At 38.7% G+C, this 23,198-nt stretch overlaps 1 pseudogene; it reads left to right on the top strand.

Moving 5' to 3' along the window:
• The first annotated feature begins 12,430 nt into the window (after nucleotides 1-12,430).
• LOC126728250 (senescence-specific cysteine protease SAG39-like) lies at nucleotides 12,431-19,311 on the top strand (annotated as a pseudogene).
• Nucleotides 19,312-23,198: the final 3,887 nt, after the last annotated feature.

Raw genomic sequence — 23,198 nt, 5'->3', positions numbered from 1 at the left:
TTGACCAATAATATATAAGGAAATGTAAGTATATAAAATTATAAATTTTAAAAAAAGTATAAAAAAGGTAACTCCGAAACAATATGCCGAAATAACCTGGTACCAATCCGGTACCGAAATATTCCATTCCAATAAACAAACCGATATGAGCACCAAAACGGTATTCATAACAATGGTTGTAATAGTTATTTCTTAGTAGGTGTAATAATTTCTAATATTGAAATATTTCCAAAATAAACAAACTTTTCATACCCACGTAACAATTATGAAAATAATAAAACTCATTTGTCTCTCAAATTTAAAATATAGTATTTTCTAGTAAATATAATTGTATGAGTAAAATAGTTCCTAAAATAGATCTTAAGTTTTATTCTAATATTACAAATCACAACAAGCTAGAGTGAAATTTCTATTTTGTATAAAAAAAAAATTAATAAATAATAAAAAAAACAAATCACAACCAAACTTATGAATTGATTTAGTTGTTTCATTACAATACATTTTATTTCAAGTAATAAAGATTATCAATCTTGTTGTGATCCAAATTCATTGTACTAAATGTGCCATAAATAAAAGAATTCTCAAATATTGTGACACATACCAAAACCTCATACTCTTCCACACAAATCTGGATCGTCTCCATTTTAAGGGAAGTAGAAAATGTCCATCTAATGGTCATGATTCAAAATGGAAGAGATTTAGATCTAGATTTTGCCAACTTATTAATTTAAATTGTAAGGTTGAATTTAATCAACCATTTTATTGGCTTTATTCCGTACCAAATTTGCTTGTATTTCAGCATTTAGTAACCCTGTATTTAGGTGGGTTTGTTGTAAGGGTAGTGAGTGAGATAGAGTGTTGATTGCTCAAGAGTGTGCAAGAAAACAGAGACTCGCGGCTTGTTCTCGCGGGTAGCTCGTGGCTTCAAGCCGCCAAACGCAGCACACGTGCCAAGCGTGCTAGAAGGTGAATAGTCATACTAGCTGGAGCACTACAGGACAACTGGGCATACGGTTATCTCGCGACTGGATCTCGCGACTCAGTCAAGTCGCGAGGCCAAGCCGCGAGCCACTCCTGTTTTGTAAAACCTGACGTTTCACATTCCTCTCTCACTCCAGTATAAATACCCCTTATACTCACAAATGTATGAGAGCTTCCAGAGAGAATTTTGAGAGAGAAACCCTAAAGAAAAACAAGATTGATTCACCAACAATCTATACATTAGAGTCTCTTCAAATTCCTCAACTCTCTTCCTCTCCATTGTCAAATCCTTAAGAGGCATTTTACCAAAACCTTGTTCTCACCATATTCATCACTGTGAAAGGGCTGTTTGGTTTGCTGGGAAGCAGTTAGGAAGGAACCAATCTACATTGGTTGATGCTATGGTCTAGTAGCGGAATCCGGGAAGCTAGAAAAGAAAAAGGTTCGGCGCAACCTCGTTGGAGTAAGAAGTTTGGAGGGCTTAGGTGCACTGGGTAGATTAGGCTTAGAGGGTCTATTGTTGTCCATGTATCCCAACTACATTTTCTAGGGGATTGTTTATCGCTTGGAGGGCGGCGGAGAGGTTTTATGCCGAGGGCTTCGGTTTCCTCTTCGATAACACATCGCGTGTTGTCTTTGTGTTTGCATCTACCTTCCCTTCTATCTTTGCCTTTTATTATCTGCTGTGGGTTGTGATTTTAATTTGGCTTAGATAGTTATCCAATTCTATATTATAGCTTATGTTCATTTTCCGCACACTAGTTGTTTGATATAAAGCTTGAATTGGTTAATTTGTAAATTGGGGGTCTAAATGTTCAAGGGTGTTTATACACAAATTTGAACTTTCAATTGGTATCAGAGCGGGTACACCTCTAGTGGTTTCATTACCATTGTGTGATCCTTGACTCCCTTTTGAGATGGATCGGTCTCAATCCCTAAATGCACCTCCATATTTTGATGGTAGTAATTATGCTTTTTGGAAGGTTCGCATGAGAGCTTTTCTGTGTTCTATTGATGAATCTGTTTGGGATGCTGTTGAGATAGGTTGGACCAGGCCTGAGGAAGCCAAATCCACATGGGATAAGGCAGCACTTGCTGCATCTAATGCTAATAGTAAAGCATTCAATGCTATTTTTTGTGGTGTGTTTCCAGATGAATTTCACAGGATCTTTCACATTACCGTTGCTAAAGAAGCATGAGAGATATTGGAGACCACGTACGAAGGCACGAAGAAGGTAAAAGACACCAAGCTGCAGATGCTAACCACTCGGTTTGAGGAGTTAAAAATGAGCGAGGATGAGTCCTTTGACTCTTTCTATAGCAAGCTGAATGAAGTAATTGTCAGCAAGTTCAATTTGGGAGAGAAAACAGAGGACTCTAAAATTCTAAAGAAGATCCTTCGATCATTGCTGGAAAGTTTTCGTGCTAAAGTGACAGCGATTGAAGAGAGCAAGGACCTTGATGACATCAAAGTCCAGGAGCTGGTTGATTCTCTTCAGACCTATGAGATGTCGCTGCCCAATCAACGGAAGAGTAAATCTCTTGCTCTTAAGACCATTGTGAGAAGGTAGAGGATCATGACTCATCGGGAGAAGATGTGGTTGACAAAGATGTTGCTTATCTTGTAAAAAATTTCAGAAAATTCTTGAAATTCAAAAATAATGGCAAATTTGGTGATAAAGGAAAATTCCAAAGTTCAGGAAGGGAGAAAAGGGAATTCAAAAAGAAAGATGAAAAAGAATCCCAACCTACACAAGGTGTCACTTGTTTCGAATGTAACGGGCATGGACACTTTAAGAAAGAATGTCCGAATTATTTGAAATCGAAAGGCAAAGTGTATGCCACGACATTGAGTGACTCGGATTCATCCGACTCAGAATCTGAAGAAAGCTGTGATGGAGAGGGGAACTACTCAGCTTTTATGACTATTGCTCATATTGAGTCTTCAGACGAGTTGAATCTGCTTGTACTAGACCTTGGAGAACATAGTGATGAAGAATCAATGGGAATTGTTGAAGAATCAGAAGCTGAAGAAGATGAAAGCACAGCCAACCTTCAAGAGAATTATAACTCACTCCTGGAGAAGTCGGGTGAGTACACAAGGGTGGCCAAGGCAGCTGTGAGAAAAATGAAGAAGGCAGAGGAGGATTATAAAAGTCTCCGAATCCGATATAGGGAGGCCAAATGTGAGATAGAAACACTGAATGGTGAGCTATCAGAAGCTTACACAAAAGTGAGATTTCTTGAGCAAGAGGTTGTGCAAGCAAATGCCAAAATTGAGAGGGTCATCACCAAGAAACTAGATGATGTTATTTCATCGCAAAAGTGCTTTTCAGACAAATCCGGGTTGGGATATACCGAAGGAAGTAGCTCATCTGGAAATGTCACTAAAGAAGTGAAGTTTATAAAGGCCAAAGAATCAGCTAATGTTGGTCCTATTACTGAGAAGCCCAAGATAGAAGAGAAGAGAAATGTGGGGAACGAACGATTGTTGAATTCCCATAATCAATCTGTGGGCAGGTCTGAATCTCGAGCCAAGTCTCGTCCACAACCACAAAGGGGTCCTAGATCAACTTGTGTGTGTCATCATTGCGGACTTCAAGGGCATACTCGACCAAATTGCCAAAAGCTGAGAGCAAAGAATAGTGCAACTCCTCAAAGGTCACGAGGACTTAGAAATGATAGAAGAAATTGGGCAGGTGAATAATCGAGAGATTAAAATGGTGATCTTGGAATGATGAACGTGATGAAGATGATTGGTGCATTCACCAACTGCTTGGAAAGCTTCTCACGAAGGTTTGAAAGCCCTAACTCCCGTACCCAATCCTATAAGGAAATCACCCCAAACGCAAGTAACGTGTGGGTGAAAAAGGGTACTCATGCATAAACATTACAACATGTCCATGCATTAATACTTCCTATGCTTTGTGACGATGTTTGATTGATTGCTTGTTATTTATGTTGATGGTTGGTTGTTTGTTTATTTGTGCATATTTTTGGTTTTTATTTTTGTTTTTGATCAATCCTTTTCTTCTTGTGTCAAAAATCCAAAAATTACATAAAAATCAGAAAATCAAAAAGTTTGATAACATTGTTGAGTTTTTGTCTAAAAACTTGTTTTGCCTTGTACCTTTGTGCTAATGGCTTTGTGCATTTTCGAGCATAGCTTGTTTCTTTGCACTCATATCACTGTGGGAGAAATCTTGAAATCTATGTGATTGTTGTAAATAGATCTTCAAACTTGTCATGAATGATTAGTGAATGGTTATGATGATCTTGAGACATGCATAGACTTGTGTCTATATATCTTCCCACTCTTTATTTTTGTTTTTGCTAAAAAAAGCTCACCAAATGTAAATCTCTAAATGAAAAGAGATATTGAGCTGCAAAAGCCTGTCGCACATTCTAGTATTCGATTAGGAAAAAGGGTAAGCGACCTAAATTTAAAGTGAATGTTTTTTTTCAAAAAGCCAAAGGCTAGTTCATTAAAGTGAAATATCAAATATCACTCTCACAATGAGAGGTGATTGTATCATAAAGGATCTAAAAGAGCAAATGTTATGATTGAAAGTGGAGTCAAATGTAAAGCTCCAAAATATGTTATCAAGTTTTGTGAGAGGTCATATATACATATTTCTATAATTGAGATAGATCACATGATCTAGTGCTAATTGTGTATGCCTTGGTTGAATTGATCATTGAAGCTTCACATTAGACTAAGGACTATCTCATTGTTGATATCCACACACAACACACAAGTTTATGTTCAATAAATGCCATAATCATTTGTGTGATTGTACTTGATGAAATGTGTTTTTCACATGCTCAATTTTTGTTCATTCAAGAACAAAAAGATTTTTGAGTGTTTTAGGTGTTTTTGGAAAGTATTTTGTTCTCAAAATTTCAAAATTTTCAAAAATTCAGTTTTGCCCTGTTTTGGCGACTCAGTCGCGGGTTAGTCAAGTCGCGAGCCTCAGTTGCGTGCTCGCGGGTCATTTTTGGCGACTTGTTCGCGAGTGGAAGGTCCAGTAGCGAGGGTTACTCAGAGATTTTCGCGGCTCAGCTCGCGACTCTCTCGCGGGTAGACCTTCCAGTCGCGAAAAACATTTAGAAAATTTTTTCAAATTTTTGTCTTTGAGTGTTTTGGCGGCTTGAACTGGCGACTTGGTGGCGACTCACTTCAGTCGTGAAAAACGAGTGTTTGGCAAAAATAGGGGCAGTTTTTAAATCTTTTTCAGTTTTCCCTCGAACTTTTGTGACTGTTCATCTTCTTTCTCAACTATCTCCTTACCAAACACTCCGTGCACCCATTTTTCAAACTCCATTGTTGCTTCTTTCCAGCTCAAAATCTTCAAGTAATAGGTATGGGTTTTCTGTCTTAAACTCTATTTTACTTGTTTTTGTGTTTTTCCCTCTTGATTATTCGCATTTGTTTATGATTTTGAGATGGGTTTTTGTTTCGTCAGTTACTCTTTGTCCATGCTTAGCCTGTGAAAACTATTGATTTAGTTTGAGCTTAATTTAGTTGTTGGTTTTGTTCTTCATCATGTGCTTAACTAGGGTTTGTTTATTGGTTACTCATCTTGTCTGATCTTATTGAAAGTTCAAATATGTGTAAAAACACCCTTGAACGTTTAGACCCCCAAATACAGAATAACCAATTCAAGCTTTATGACAAACAACAAGTGTGCGGAAAATAAACATAAGCTATAAACAGAATTGGAAATCAATCTAAACCAATTATAAATCACATCCACAGCAGAAAATAAAAGGCAAAGATAAAGGGAAGAGAGATGCAAACACAAGGACAACACACGATGTGTTATCGAAGAGAAAACCGAAGCCCTCGGCGTAAAACCTCTCCGTCGCCTTCCAAGCGGTCAATAATCCACTAGAAAATGTAGTTGGGATACATGAACAGCAATAGACCCTCCAAGCCTAATCTACCCGATGTATCTAAGCCCTCCAAGCTTCTTGCTCCAATGAGGTTGCGCCGAACCTTTTTCTTTTCTAGCTTACCGGATTCCGCTATAATCCATAGCATCCGCCATCCTTGGCATCTTCCAATACTTCCCAAAACTCCAAAAACACTCAACACTCTAAATGGGTGTGGGTAGTGTTTGGATAGAAATCTCCTCTCAATAGGTATGACAATGAGAGAGGGAATGAGAAGAGACTACAAAGGTTTCTCTCTAAGAATGAGTAGCTCTCTCTAATTGGGTGGGTGTTTTTAAGAAACCTCTCTTAGGGTTTTTCTTTCTGAATGGCCACACATATTTTGTGGGAATGAGGGGTATTTATACTGGTGTGAGAATGGAATGCAAAGAGTCAATTTTTCCAAAACAGGGCTGGCTGGCGACTTGACCTCGCGACTTGACTGAGTCGTGAGTTCAAGCCGCGAGCTAACTGAGTGGCCAGTCTGGATTTTTGTCTTGTAGTGCTCCAGCTAGCATGACTGTTCAGCTCCCCTGCATGCTCTGCACGTGTGCAACTTTTGGCGGCTTGCAAGCCGTGAGCCTCTCGCAAGATCCAGCCGCGAGTCCTTGCTTCACTGCACAGTTTTGAGCATTTCTTCACACTCTCTCACACACTACCCTTACATGATTCCCACCTAAATACAGGGTTTCTAAGTGCTGTATTACAAGCAAATTTGTCACGGAATAAAGCCAACACATGGTTGATTAAATTCAACCTTACAATCTCCCCCTTTGGCTATTCCGTGACGAAACACCTGAAAACAGACTCTAGACTTAAACGTGAGTTTGAAAACAATAGCAAAACTCACTCACACCTAAATCTAGAAGCTGTGAAACTCTTGAATCATATGACCATAAATCTCCTGAAACACAACAATACACCATGATCATTGTATGCAGAAAAGCATGAAATGCATATGAAACAGGCAATATGTGATCAAGCAAAGATGGAGTTAAGAAACAAACCATGGCTAGATCAACAAAGCAATCACTACAAGGTAGTGACCACAATGCTCATTCACACTTGGAATGAACACTTGAACAAACAAGTAAACAAGTTCAATGCAAGTCACTTGCATGTTCTACCCTCAACCAATGCACAATGCACTAAGTGTATGCATCTAGGAACAATCCTATAAGGGCACAAGAGTGACAGTACTTAACAAGAAAATGCATGACATTTAGTTAAAAGTACTGATTTAACAAAGTATAAAAAGGCTGCATACAAGCATGGTACAGACCATAAAACCTACAGATATAAACCCTAAAAGCTTACAAAAGCAACATGGGTACAAAGCACAGAATACTGAATATAAACTTAAACAATATAAACTAAAAGTGCTTAAAGTTTCTCCCCTTCAAAGTGATGAGAAGCTGTGATGCACTTGGAACATATATACTTGTAACCTGAAACACTTGCACAAAACAATTAGACCCTCAAGGTAAAGCAAGTAATAAAAAGACAAATATAATGTGACAAGTAAATTACGATCAAGTAAACATGATGTGAAACATGTGAGCAACTTGATCAAACACCAAAACAGTCATATAGAAATGACTACAATGATCACATAGCAAAGCAAATGAACATCCGAACATGCATTCAATGGAACAGAATAGCATAGGGATATATGCATGTCCAAAACAAAAACATGATGCGATGAGGACCACAAAGCATAACTCAAAGCACCATAAAGCCAACAAGAAAACAAACAGAACAAAATTTTCTTATTATCTTAATGTCTTCTCCCCCTTGGTATATGCATCTCTCCTATGGAATATCTCTCCCCCTACAAATGTGCATGAGAAGTAGAATTTCTCCCCCTAAGGATGTGCACAAGAGTCATATAGAAATGACAAAACACTCCGGTATACTCTCTAGAGTATACTCTCCCCCTTTTTGTCAGGAATAGACAAAGGATCAAGGAGAAAAGAGGGCAAAAGATGAAGGTACGAACAATGCTAATGATGCATGAGGGGTGCAAGATGAATGAGAAAATGAAGCTCAAACCCATGACAAAGTAAAATGCTACAAAGCATAAGACAGACATGACATGCTAGGATGAAGAAGCAAGGTATAGACCAATGCATGACAAGGGTAGCAAAGGTGTGTGCAAGAGGTGGCTAAGTGCAATGCATGACCAATGCATGAAAAATGCACATGTGGAGAAAAGTGTGCAAAATACACAACCAACGAACCAAACATGTTCCTAATGAGGAAACATGAGAAACCCCAAAGTTTGATACTCATCGGAGTCCAAACAAGCGAGAAAATGTCTAAGAGGCATTTTATCAAACACCTAGCATGCACACTATGAACAATAATGTGAAACAATGCATGAACATCATGAAATCCACCCTTAATACATGTTCTATCTGCCATAAGGGGCCAACATCCAATGCAAATTAGCAAAAGAAACCAAACCCATGAAGAAATTTGACAAAAATTAAGTTTTCCCAGCCCCTATGATAAAAATCCCAACCAAGAGCACAAAACTCTCCAAAACATAATCTAAGGATCAAAATTAATGAAAAGAGTTTATAAATACCTTAGAAATGTTAATGGAATGAAAAATCATTCAAATTGGTTGAGTTTTGATGTAAAAATATTGAAAGAGGGGTTTTAGAGAGGATGGGAGATGTTTAAAACAAGTTTCCCACAAAAAAGCCCTTTAAAAAGCTATTTCTGGGCGTTTCGAGATTGGGCGAGTCGCGAGGTTCAATCGCGAAAATTTTCGCGAGTCGCGAGTGAGTCGCAAGCAAGCCGCGAGTCGCGAGTTTCAGTCGCTAAAATTTTCGTGAGTCGCCAAAAGCTTCTGGATGAACTCGTGACTGGGGTTTCGTGACTGGCGAGTCGCCAGCTGAGCCGCAAAAAACTCTGACACCTGTTTTTCAATACAGAACATGGTTAAACAATGAAAAACAAAGTAAACACTAAACATGAACACAAAGAGTGATAAAAATCACTTCCAAAAACATATAAAATGATCAAAAATCTTTTTGGATTGAACCATATATGATTGAGCACACACACATCACATTTAGACAAGTACAATCTAACAAATGAATAAGACATTCATTGAGCATTAGGCATGTGTGTTGTGTGTGTGTATCAAATGTGGAATAGTCCTTAGTCTAGAGTGAAGCTTCAATGATCAATTCAATCAAGTCATACACAACTAGTGCTAAGTCAAGTGGTCTATCTCAATTATAGAAATGAATATATATGACCTCCCACAAGAAAATGATTACATATGATGAAGCTTTTCATTTGGCTTCTTTACAATTCATAACATTTGATCATTTTGAGATCGATGCTTGAAATTTGTGATATTTCAATTTGATGAACAAGCCTTTGGCTTTTTGGGCATCATACAATTTCATTTAAGTCGCTTTCCCTTTTTCCTAGTCGAATACTAGTATGTGCGACGGCTTTTGCAGCTCATTATCTCTTTTCATTTTGAGATTTACATTTATTGAGCTCTTTAAGCAATAAAAATAAAAGAGTGGGAAGAGATATAAGCACAAGTCTACGTATGTATCAAAACCAACATGACTATTGACTAATAATTCATGACAAGCTTGAAGATCGATTTACAACAATCACACAAAGATGTCAAGATTTTTCCCACAAAGATATAAGTGAAAAAATAACAAGCTAAGCTCGTAAATGCACAAAGCCATTTGTACAAAGGTACAAGGCCAAACTCACATGAGATATGTGCTCAAACATATACGATCAAACTTTTTGAATTTTTCACTTTTTATGTGGTTTTGGATTTTTTACTCACACAAAGTAGAAACATAAAAGTAAGATCAAGAACAAATCAATGCATACAAATAAATGCAAGATGCACAAAATGCATGATGATATGAAATTTAATGCATGAAGGGTCCTACAAAGATTGAAAGAATTAGATCAAGGACCAAAAAGAGCACAAGCTCAACCATAGGAACCCTTCCTCATCCAAACGGAATGATTGTTTGGAATGAGTGTCTCATGGGAAGTGAGACGAGGGTTGGAAGAATGAAAACCGGAGATGCACATAGACAAGGAGGTAAGAGCATTAACCACTTTCTTCAACAACTTACCATTTTCCATCCAATCCGGTTTAGCTTTCAAAGCACAACTTCCAAAAAGCTCAAGTTTCTCTTTTCTTTTGATTCTCTTAAAAGCTTGAAACTTAGAGCAATGAGGTCTTAGATGACCAAAGGCACCACAATGGTGACAAACAATGTATTTAGGTCCATTAGGCCTTTTGGGAAGGGATCTAACAACAAAGGTTTGTTCTCTTTTTAACTTGGGGCATTGGGGTCTTATGTGACCGATCACACCGCAATGGTGGCAAGTAGGAACAAACTTAGATCCACTCAAATCCCTAGATTGGGACCTAAACAGAGGCTTAGGCTTAAGAGCTTTTCTCTCCACTTTTTGATTTCTTTTGTGTGGAGGAATGTACACCGATTTGTCCTTTGAGGGAGAACACACAATAGGCACAAAATCGGGTACCACAACATGATTGCAACATATATTTTCTTCCATTTTAGCAACAGGTTTAGCAATCAAACACTTGGCATGCATCTTAAGAGATTCATTTTCAGATTTAAGATCATCAACAAGTTTGTTAGACAAAACAAGTTTAGCATCCAAGTCCTTATTTAAACATTCAAACTCTTTCAGCTTTTCAAGAGAAATTTCACCAAGATTCTTATATTTCTCAACCAATTTGTTGGATTCATTGAGTTTAGCAATCAAATCATCCTTTTCACAAATTAACTTGCTCAAATTCTTTTGAAACTTCTTAGCTCCTTTCTTCAAGAGTTTGTCAACAACACCCATAGATTCAAGTAACATGTAATCACAATTATGAGGATTAACACTCATAGAGGCATTTTCACAAACACATGGCATGTTACAATCAACAATATCCATAGAAGCATACAAAGAATTATCCATGGCAAAACACACAAGGGGTCAAGGATCACACTTAGGTAATAAAACCAAAACAAGTGTACCTGCTCTGATACCAATTGAAAGTTCAAATATGTGTAAAAACACCCTTGAACGTTTAGACCCCCAAATACAGAATAACCAATTCAAGCTTTATGACAAACAACAAGTGTGCGAAAAATGAACATAAGTTATAAACAGAATTGGAAATCAATCTAAGCCAATTATAAATCACATCTACAGCAGAAAATAAAAGGCAAAGATAAAGGGAAGAGAGATGCAAACACAAGGACAACACACGATGTGTTATCGAAGAGGAAACCGAAGCCCTCGGCGTAAAACCTCTCCGCCGCCCTCCAAGCGGTCAATAATCCACTAGAAAATGTAGTTGGGATACATGAACAGCAATAGACCCTCCAAGCCTAATCTACCCAATGTACCTAAGCCCTCCAAACTTTTTGCTCCAACGAGGTTGCGCCGAACCTTTTTCTTTTCTAACTTACCGGATTCCGCTATAATCCATAGCATCCGCCATCCTTGGCATCTTCCAATACTTCCCAAAGCTCCAAAAACACTCAACACTCTAAATGGGTGTGGGTAGTGTTTGGATAGAAATCTCCTCTCAATAGGTATGACAATGAGAGAAGGAATGAGAAGAGACTACAGAGGTTTCTCTCTAAGAATGAGTAGCTCTCTCTAATTGGGTGGGTGTTTTTAAGAAACCTCTCTTAGGGTTTTTCTTTCTGAATGGCCACACATATTTTGTGGGAATGAAGGGTATTTATACTGGTGTGAGAATGGAATACAAAGAGTCAATTTTTCCAAAACAGGGCTGGCTGGCGACTTGACCTCGCGACTTGACTGAGTCGCGAGTTCAAGCCGCGAGCTAACTGAGTGGCCAGTCTGGATTTTTGTCCTGTAGTGCTCTAGCTAGCATGACTGTTCAGCTCCTCTGCATGCTCTGCACGTGTGCAACTTTTGGTGGCTTGTAAGCCGCGAGCCTCCCGCGAGATCCAGCCGCGAGCCTCCCGCGAGATCCAGCCGCGAGTCCCTACTTCACTGCACAGTTTTGAGCATTTCTTCACACTCTCTCACACACTACCCTTACATGATTCTCACCTAAATACAGGGTTTCTAAGTGCTGTATTACAAGCAAATTTGTCACGGAATAAAGCCAACACATGGTTAATTAAATTCAACCTTACACTTATGTTGTTATGTTGTTTCATAATGTTCCTATTTTGAATGTGTGGTTTACTGTGCTGAATGTGCCTATTCCTCTATTGTGTGAATTTGTCTTTTGTTCTCTAAGTCATGTCATTCTCATCATAATGTATGTCTCATTGACATATATCTGTCTTTAGGATGTTTTCTATCTCTGCTGCTTTAATGCTACCCTGCATTTTAACTATTGATCTTATGTATCCTCTTTTAGGCTTGTTCATCCGTGTGGTTGATTTATGTAGCATAATGTTTAAGTGTTTAAGTTCATCTGTGTGGCTGCAATTTCTTTGTTAATTACATGGTACTGATTAGTTCTACACATGTATTGTTCTATGTTGTTGTGTCTTTTTCTGATTGCTCACAGATGGCACCTTCATCCCCAAAGAAGAAAACACCTGCAAAGAAGGCAGATAAGAGAATGAAAATGGACCCTAATTTGTTCAGGTTTGTTTCTCACTTTGAGAGATACAAGGACTTCTTATTGAAAGTAGGAATTATTCAAGAAAGATTTGTAGATTTGGAGGATTTAAGTAACACCTTTATCCCCAACTGTTTTGAAGGGAGAGGATGGGAAAAGCTTCTGAGTGATCTCCCTGTAGTGTGTGAACCCCTGATTAGGGAGTTTTATTCAAATGCTGTGATAAGGGAGGATGATCTAAGCTGCTGGGTTAGAGGTAAAGAGTTCACTCTAGATGCACATGACATTGATGATGTGCTAGGTCTTGAAGGATTAGAAGATCAGGATTTTGTCAATTACAAAGATAGGATTGTGTCTATTGAAACTTTTCAACAGAGGATAGGTGGACAGAGAGAAGGGAAATGTCTGAATACCACAGCTTTTCCAATGGACATGAGGTGTCTAACTATAATCATGATGTTTAACCTATATCCCATAAGGAAGTTGACTACAATCAACTGTGCTAGGGCAATTTTTCTGATGGATCTCAAAGAAAAGACATTCATTGACATCAGTTCCCACATATATGACACTATTGTCGATGAGACTAGAACCACTTCTAGGCCAAAACTGATCTTTCCTAGTTTGCTGATGAGGATCTTTAGAAAGAAGGGTGTTCCAATCCCTCGAGACATCAATCCCATGCCCACACCCTCTGCAATTAACAAGCTAACCTTCAAAAGGATAAGTGTTCGGCTTCTAGGTGAAGAAGATGAAGGTGATAATGGAGAGGGTATCCCAATGGAGACTGAGGCAAAGGCAGCAGGGCATGCATCAACCTCAACACCCAGGAGGAGTGGCAAAAGAACTAGAGCATCAACTCCTTCAGATTCACCTCCAGATGCTTTTCAAGTCATTCTGGAACGACTTGATGGAATCAGAGGGGTCCAGACCGGCACTCTGAGAGGATGAGAGCCATGCAGGACCAGATTGATATTTTGTCTGTAAAACTTGACAGCTTCACCACCCAGCATGGACAGTGACCCTTTGGCCATTCCGGTCAAAAAGGGGGAGATATTATGTTTGTTGATGAGAAGCAGAAAAGCAACTCTTAAGGGGGAGTAATGTGTTGACGGGGAGATGTCATAATCAGACATTGTTTATATGTGTTTATGTTATGTTTTGGGTATTTAGTGTTTTTATGGGCTTGAGATACATACACTGTGGTTTTTGGTGTATTCTTGAGGTATTTGTTTGTTAAGCAACATGACTCTTGCCATCTCCTGAATCACACGATTTTTTCTCTCTACCACTCCATTTTGTTGTGGGGTTTTGGGGGCTGAAAATTCTCTTTTGATTCCATTCTTCTCACAGAAGGACTCGAATCTTGCATTCTCAAATTCCCTCCCATGATCACTTCTGATTTTGGCAATAGGGACTCCTTTTTCGTTTTGTAGTTTCTTGCACAGAATCTCCAACCTCTCACATGCTTCTGATTTTTCTCTAAGGAATTCAACCCAAGTGTATCTTGAGTAGTCATCCACAATGACCATAATGTATCTCTTCCCTCATAGGCTTTCAGTTCTGGTAGGCCCCATTAGATCAACATGAAGTAACTCCAAACACCGAGAAGTGGCAATCACATTCACCTTGTGATGACTTGCCTTAGTTTGCTTCCCCATTTGACATGCACCACAAACGGTCTTCTTCACCTTTCCAAACTTAGGAAGTCCCTCAACTGCTTCAAGTTTGGACACTTTTGCTACTTGTTTGAAGTTGGCATGCCCAAATCTGTGATACCACAGCTCCAACATATCCACACGAGCACTTCTACACGATATGGGTGCCGTGGGAACTATTCCATAACAGTTATCTGTAGTTCGATTTCCCTCCAAAACCTGAATCCCCTCTTCATTGATGATCAAGCATCCCTTCTTAGAGAATTGTACCAGGAAATCATCATCAAAAATTTGAGTGATGCTCAGCATATTTGCCTTTAGCCCTTTTATGTACAGCACATCTTTCAACAGCGGTAAACCAGGTATCTCAATGGTTCCTTTGCCTAGGACTTGAGCATGACTTCCATCACCAAAGGTCACATAGTCACCAACCTTTTCTTTGAGTGTCTTAAACAGTGACTTATCCCCTGTCATATGGCGAGAACACCCACTGTTAAGATACCACAAACATGCATTAAACACCTTCAATGAGGTATGCACAAATAGGTTCACATGTGACAAACATTCTTGACCTTCAAACACAAACTCATCATCAGTTTTCATGCTTCTTTCAGATTGACTTTTCATTTTCAGACTCTCAATCATCTCACACAACATTCTATTCTTTCTTTTATATTTCTTAATCAATGATTTAGATTCAGATATGCTACTGTGTAAGACATGATTCTGATTTTCGAGATATTCCAGCATGTGAACAAATACTCTAGCATGTTTCTTAGTTTTTAACAACTCTACGAGATCATTAGTAAAACACCCTTCAGACATATGCATAGAGTCATTTTCACAAATACTTAAGCTACAATTCAGCATGGTATTTTCCATAACAACTACCACAACACAGGGGTCTAGGATCACACTTAGGTAATAAAACCACAACAAGTGTACCCGCTCTGATACCAATTGAAAGTTCAAAAACGTGTATAAACACCTTTGAACGTTTAGACCCCCAAATTACAACTTAACCAATTCAAGCATTATGTCAAACAACAAGTGTGCGGAAACTTAACATAAGCTATAATATGAAATTGGTAAAAATTATCTAAGCCAAATTAAAACACAATCCACAGCAGATAATAAATAGGCAAAGATAGAGAGAAAGGAAGATGCAAACACAAAGACAACACGCGATGTGTTATCGAAGAGGAAACCGAAGCCCTCGGCGTAAAACCTCTCCGCCGCCCTCTAAGCGGTAAACAATCCACTAGAAAATATAGTTGGGATACATGGACAGCAATAGACCCTCCAAGCCTAATCTACCCAGTGCACCTAAGCCCTCCAAGCTTCTTGCTCCAACGAGGTTGCGCCGAACCTTTTTCTTTTCTAGCTTCCCGGATTCCGCTACTAGACCGTAGCATCAACCAATAAAGATTGGTTCCTTCCTAACTACTTCCCAGAAATCCAAACAGCTGTCTCATAGTGATGATGATGGTGAGAACCAGGTTTGGTATAATGCCTCTCAAGGATTTGACAATGGAGAGGAAGAGAGTTGAGGAATTTGAAGAGACTCTAATGTATAGATTGTGGGTGAATCAATCTTGTTTTTCTTTAGGGTTTCTCTCTCAAAATTCTCTCTGGAAACTCTCTTACAATCGTGGGTAAAAGGGGTATTTATACTGGAGTGGTAGAGGAATGTGAAACGTCAGGTTTTACAAAACAGGGGTGGCTCGCGGCTTGACCTCGCGGCTTTACTAAGTCGTGAGATAATCGTATGGCCAGTTGTCATATTTTGTCCTGTAATGCTCCAGCTTGCATGACTGTTCACCTTCCAGCATGCTTGGCACGTGTGCTGCGTCTGGCAGCTTGCAGCCGCGAGTCACCCGTGAGGCCAAGCCGCGAGTCTCTGTTTTCTTGCACACTGTTGAGCAATCTTCACTCTAACTCACTCACTACCCTTACATCAAACCCACCTAAATACAGGGTTACTAATTGCTGAATTACAAGAAAATTTGGCATGGAATAAAGCCAATTAGATGGTTGAATAAATTCAACCTTACAGGAATGAACCAATCTACATTGGTTGATGCTATGGTCTAGTAGCGGAATCCGGGAAGTTAGAAAAGAAAAAGGTTCGGCGCAACCTCGTTGGAGCAAGAAGCTTGGAGGGCTTAGATGCACTGGGTAGATTAGGCTTGGAGGGTCTATTGCTGTCCATGTATCCCAACTACATTTTCTAGTGGATTGTTTACCGCTTGGAGGGCGGCGGAGAGGTTTTACGCCGAGGGCTTCGGTTTCCTCTTCGATAACACATCACGTGTTGTCTTTGTGTTTGCATCTTCCTTCCCTTTTATCTTTGCCTTTTATTATCTGTTGTGGGTTGTGATTTTAATTTGGCTTAGATAGTTTATCTAATTCTATATTATAGCTTATGTTCATTTTCCGCACACTAGTTGTTTGACATAATGCTTGAATTGGTTAATTTATAAATTGAGGGTCTAAACGTTCAAGGGTGTTTATACACATATTTGAACTTTCATAAATCTCAAATAAATTTAAATGAGTTGGAAAAATCTGAATCACTTATTTATTTCACTATTAATCATAACTATTAAATAGACACTTGGAAATGGAGAGGATCGAAATCCAATCCCTCAAATCTCTCGCACAAGAAGTTCCTATATATATATATATATATATATAGCCCTTAGTTTCTTCCAAGCAACCAACAAACAATTTGGCACATAACAAAAAGCCATTGCGGAAGACCTTTCTTTGGTATGTAAAAAAACATGGCTTTACCACTTGGAAAAAAACTTATCACTGTCATGTTGTTGGTTTTAGGGACTTGGATTTCTCAATCCTTATCTCGCACATTACTTGAAGATTCCATTGTTGAGAGCATGGTTTTAAAAACCGAACCGGTCAAAGAACCGTTTTTTTTTTAAATTCCGGTTCAACCCCGGTTTTTGACCGGTTTTTGGCCGGTTTTCCGGTTATTGACCGGTTTTTGACCTTTTAACCGGACCGGATTGGCCTCCGGTTCCCGGTTGAACCGGTCGGACCGGCCGGTCCGGTCCGGTTTTTAAAACAGTGGTTGAGAGACATGAACAATGGATGGCTCAACATGGACGTAGACGATGTTGATAAGAAAATGCGTTTCAAGATATTCAAGGACAATGTAGAATATATGGACAAAGTCAATAACCAAGGGAATCGCACTTACAAGTTAAGTGTCAATGAATTTGCAGACTTAACAAATGAAGAATTTGTTGCCACTCATACTGGATACAAGTTTTCAACCCTGCCAAGTTCTTCTAAAAGAAATTTCAGATATTGAAACCTAACAGAAATTCCTATGACTACAGATTGGAGAGAGAAAGGAGTTGTTACCCCTGTTAAGACCCAAGGCCCAAACTGTGCTAAGAGAATATCATTGTCCAAAACTCAAACAACTTTTGCATAATTTGCTACATTAATTTTTTTTTCTTAACAATATTTTTGTTGATAGGCCACAAACTGAATGACCCTTTGTGATAGAAATTAATTAATTAATTAGCCAAGTTATTAATTAATCAATTTATCATGCAAACGTGTGGTAGCACAAACAAATCACCAATAAACTAATAACGCAGGGGAAAATAAATAACACAGTGATTTGTTTACGAATGGGGAAAACCTAACGGCAAAAACCCCACCGGGTGATTTTCAGGTCACCATTCCCGAAACTCCACTATTATTACAACAAGCGGTTACAAGTAAAGGAATCCTAAATACCTTACCAACCTACAGTTGAACCCTTACCCCAATACCCAATTGGACTTGTTCTGTAGTGACAGTTCCCCTTTCAGATGCACGACTCCCAAGTATGTGACTAACCAATTGCGCGAATCCCAGTACGCGACTTCAATCACCAACTAAGAAGGTTGTTGGTTGCAAAGTTCTTCAGTTCATCCATACGATGAAGATCAAGAAGATGCTTGGTTACAAAACCCTATGGTGCACATACACAGCAACTTCTTCAAGAGAAAGAGATGAACTAGGGCAAGAACTTCATCTCCGGTCACAATTTGCTTGAACAGAGTTTGCTCAAAATTTGTGCAACTTGTGAACTATTTAACGGCCCTTAAAACAATCCTTTTATATGTCTAAGGTTAGGAAAAAAGAAGGCCCAAATACATATTCACGGATCCCAAAAAAGTCAGATTTGAATTATGAAAATCTTAAACCTCGATAGATAGGAGGTGTCGAGCAGCTGTTGAGCAGCTATCGAGCACACCAAACGTTGAACAACTTTCTTAAGCTCGATAGATACAGCTGTCGAGCTTTAATGAATTTGCACTATCAACTTGTTTTCTTGGACGAACTTGAAGGTTTCAACACTTGATCTTGAAACATAGTTTCTTGAAGTATTTAAACACATCCTAAATCTACCCAAATACAAGTAAAGTGCGTTTTGTCAAAGGATAAGTCAATTACAAAAAGTCATGACATATGTTCTTAACATGTGAAACACATATGTCCTAACATCTGTTATGGTTGATTCCTATTCAGGATGTTGTTGGGCCTTTTCAGCAGTGGCAGCAGTTGAGGCAATCTACCAAATCAAAACTAGTGGACTGTGCCGTGGAAGGAAATAGAGGCTGCAATGGTGGTGCTGTGGATTATGCCTTTTCATATATAATACAGAACCAAGGACTAGCCAGTGAAGAAAGTTACCCATATGAGGCTATGGATGGAACTTGTGACCAAGCAAAGATATCTATTAATGCAGCTTCGGTAAGTGCATTTGAAGACTTACCTTCCAATGATGAGTTGGCATTACTTCAAGCAGTGGCCAGCCAACCAGTTTCTATTTCCCTCAACACTTGTTATGACTTTCAGTTCTATTCCAGCGGAGTTTTCACAGGACAACGTGGGACCGATTTAAATCATGGTGTTCTCGTAATTGGGTATGGAACGAGTAAGTATGGTACCAAGTACTGGTTAATTAAGAATTCATGGGGCACCAATTGGGGTGAGAATGGCTATATGAGGATTCAGAGAGATAGTGGAGCTCCAGAAGGTCTTTGTGGCCTTGCCATGCAAGCTTCCTATCTAGTTGCTTAGGTACTCCAAAGGTGATAGATCAAGTCACCTATGAGTATCGCTTTCTCTTTTCAATATATGTATGTTAAAATTTGTTGTGGTTGTGAAAATGCTGGTACTGTATTGCTAACTGTGAAGTTAAAATCTGAACATGGTAGTAATAAATAAGACGTACCTTCCAATACATAGTATGAAGCAAACGTAAGGAATATACGCTGATAAAATCTTCAAAATTTGGCACATTAAATTAAAGTAGTTGTGACTCATGAGCCTAAGCTCTGTCTAAATTATAGACATGAGACTCAGTTTGAAATGAGAATGATACCAGTGAGGTTTAAAACAAACTATATGAACAAAAAACATTAACGGCATTAGTACCATCTTTATTTTTTTCTTCCTTATCAAATGGTGCAGCTACTAACGACTTTTCCAGACTAATCATAAACCTAGTATAATTAGATTGTATGAAAGAATTGCATATGCTTCATCCAGAATCTACACAAAAGTGCAAAGAAGACCCAATACATTTTCTAAGAAAACGACTTGAAGTTCACAGTGGAGCATGCATGTGAATCATGATAATTCTTTGGAAGCTCCTATGAAATGATAAGTGTTTGTTAATTAACTTTAAGGAAAAATTAATTCTAATTAATTTTCCTGGCATGGAATTTATGTATTTGATTTAAATGAAGATTTAAACTAAAGAGCTATATATATATCTAGCTTACTACTTATCACTTTTCCACATATGTATATATATTAAATGTCTGTATGTATGTGAATGTAAATGCATATAGACAAATTGCAAAATAAGGAATATTACCTAATGCTACTGAAGATCATGATCCCCTAGTGGCGGGTCAAGCAGATATTCTGCACACCAAGTGAAGATCATGATCTTCTCTATTAAATAATAAAATAGTTTTCTTGATGGGAAGGAAAAAAAACATTTTCCCTTTCCATTTTGATGTCGCAGAAGCTTGAAGAGAAGCACACACGATGCTCTTTTGATGGAACAAAAACTAAACTATTAGTTTCTGGTAGTAAACCTTGAATCCATAAGGGGTTTCCCTAAATCCACAAGGAAAATAAAACTGGAATCCACCAAAAGAAAATTTGACAAAATGTCTGTGTTTATTGATAATAGTCTGATTTGTCTCTGACGGCTACAAAACATATAAATACTAAGAAAAACGTCTAAAACCCTAATTCGCACTAATTACGCGATTAGGTGAGAAAAATACCGAATTTTACCAAAAATGGCAAAATTGAGTTAAATGCAGAATCATAAACTACTGACCTTAAGGGTCGTCCCAAAACAAATAGAACCTTGTTCTGATTTTTAAACTAAAGGTTATTAAGGAAAAACAAATATTACTATAAATGGTAAAAGCACTGTTTTCGGGGCCTTAATGAATGAATTCACCTAAATTTTGGCGACATTCATGGCAGTTGTCATGAATCTGGATCAAAACACAGTTTCCCTTCAACCTGCCAAATTTCATGCAATTCTAACATTGTCACCCTGATGGCTTCTACTAGCACCCCTCTTTGATCTTGTGTTGTGACTTCCTATGCCCCTGCTATTGCAAGAAGGCATGTACTGTCTGTTCTAAATCAGTCTCCCCCATTTGAAATGAACTCAACCTCGAGTTCCCACTAACTGGTTCATCAGGAGGATGATAATCATATAAGTCAGCAACATTAAAGGCAGAAGAAATGCTTATGTCTAGAGGAAGAGCAACCACATAAGCATTGTTGCTGATCTTCTAAGTAATCTGAAATAGACCATACTTCTTGTTCTTCAATTTGTTGTAGGTACTAACAGGAAATCTCTCCTTTCTAAGATAGACCAGCACTAAATCCCCAACATTGAAGATCTTCTCACGCCTCTTCTTATCAGCAGCTTCCTTGTACTTGGCATTTGTAGCTTCAAGTTTCTGCCTCACCTCCTCTTGCATGCCTGAATATGGTCAACCATATTCTCTGCTGCTTGACTCACTCCTGGAAGCTTAGGTAAAGGTACCAAGTCCAAAGTGTGTTTTGGGGGCACACAGTAGACGACGGCAAATGGAGACTTACCAATGCCTCTGCTAACTGAGCTGTTGTAAGCAAACTTTGCCTAGGACAATGTAAGATCCCACTACTCAGGCTTCTCGCCTGAGATACACTAATCAGATTCCCCAGAATGTGATTAACCACTTCTGTCTGGCCATCAGTCTGAGGATGACTGATGCTACTGTAATTCAATAAAATGTCAAGACGCTTCCACAAAGTCCGCCAGAAGTGACTAATGAACTTGCTCTCTCAATCAGAGGTGATGGACTTTGGCACTCCATGCAAATGCACAACTTCTTTAAAGAACAAATTGGCTAGTTAAGTAATATCTGAAGTCTTCTTATATGCTATGAAATGAGACATTTTTTGGTACCTGTCAACCACAACAAAAACAGAATTCATACCTCACTGGATTCGAGGAAGACCTAGTATAAAGTCCATAGACTCCCATGGTGCTTGTGGAACTAGCAAAGGCATGTATAAACTAGTATTCTGAGATTGACCCTTAGCAGTTTGGTAGATTGGACACTTCCTCACATGATTGCCAACATCCTTCTTGAGTTGTGGCCAATAATACCTCTCCTCCATCAATGCTATAGTCTTATCTCTGCCCATATGTCCACCAAAACCTCCATCATGCCACTCCCTAATGATCTGCTCTCTCAATGAACTTTTAGGGATGCATAATTGATTACCCTGAAAAAGGAAACCATTCTGAATGTACATACTATTGACAGCAATATGAGTTTGTTAACACTTACCCCAAATATCACCAAAATCCTCATCATTTTTGTACAGCTCCTTGAGGCAATCAAACCCTACAACTTCAATATGTAGGGTGGTCAACAAAGATGCTCGCCTACTGAGCATATCAGCCACCTTATTAGTGACACTAGGCTTGTGCTTCAATGTGAAATGGAAGCGCTGTATATAAGCTACCCACCGAGCATGTATACTGTTAATGCTAACCTGACTGTTGATATGCTTCAATGCCTGATGATCTGTATATAATACAAACTCCCTCTGAATTAGGTAGTGCTCCCAATGCTCAAGAGTTCGTACTACAACAAAGAACACCAGCTCATAGGTTGACCATTTACTTTGAGCTTCACAAACTTTCTCACTGAAGAATGCTACTGGTTTGTTGTCTTGTGAAAGAACAACGCCTACACCGACCACAGATGCATCACACTCCACCTGAAATACCTTATCAAAGTTAGGTAATGCTAAAACCGAGGTTGTGCTCAACTTCTCCTTGATCAAGGCAAAACTCTGTTCTGCCTCCTTTCCCCATAAGAACCTCCCCTTCTTTAGACACTCAGTAATAGGGGCTACTATGCTACTAAAATCTTAAACAAACCTCCGATAGAAGGTTGCTAGCCCATGGAAGCTTTGCACATCACTCACTGTTTTTAGGGTTGACCATTCTTTGACTGCACAGACCTTGTCCTCAACAATATGAATCCTATTCACACTAACCACATCTCCTAAGAATAGTAACTTATCAATTAAAAAGTTGCATTTCTTCAAGTTGATATACAACTCATTGTAAATCAAGATATCGTTAAAATAAACTACCACAAACTTTCCAATAAATGGTTTCAATACTTGATTCATAAGCCTCATGAAAGTGTTGGGAGCATTGGACAATCCAAAAGGCATCACCATCCACTCATACAACCCCTCCTGAGCTATCTCCCACTCATCTCCAGGTCAGATACGAATCTAGTGATATCCACTCTTCAGATCCAACTTGGTGTAACAGTTGGACCCACTCAGCATATCAAACATGTCATCTAGTCATGGAATAGGAAATCGATACCTGACTGTGATCCTGTTGATGGCTCGAC

Source organism: Quercus robur, chromosome 5 (assembly GCF_932294415.1).
Source record: "Quercus robur chromosome 5, dhQueRobu3.1, whole genome shotgun sequence".
Classification (NCBI taxonomy): domain Eukaryota; kingdom Viridiplantae; phylum Streptophyta; class Magnoliopsida; order Fagales; family Fagaceae; genus Quercus; species Quercus robur.
This window is presented reverse-complemented; position numbering and strand designations above follow the sequence as displayed.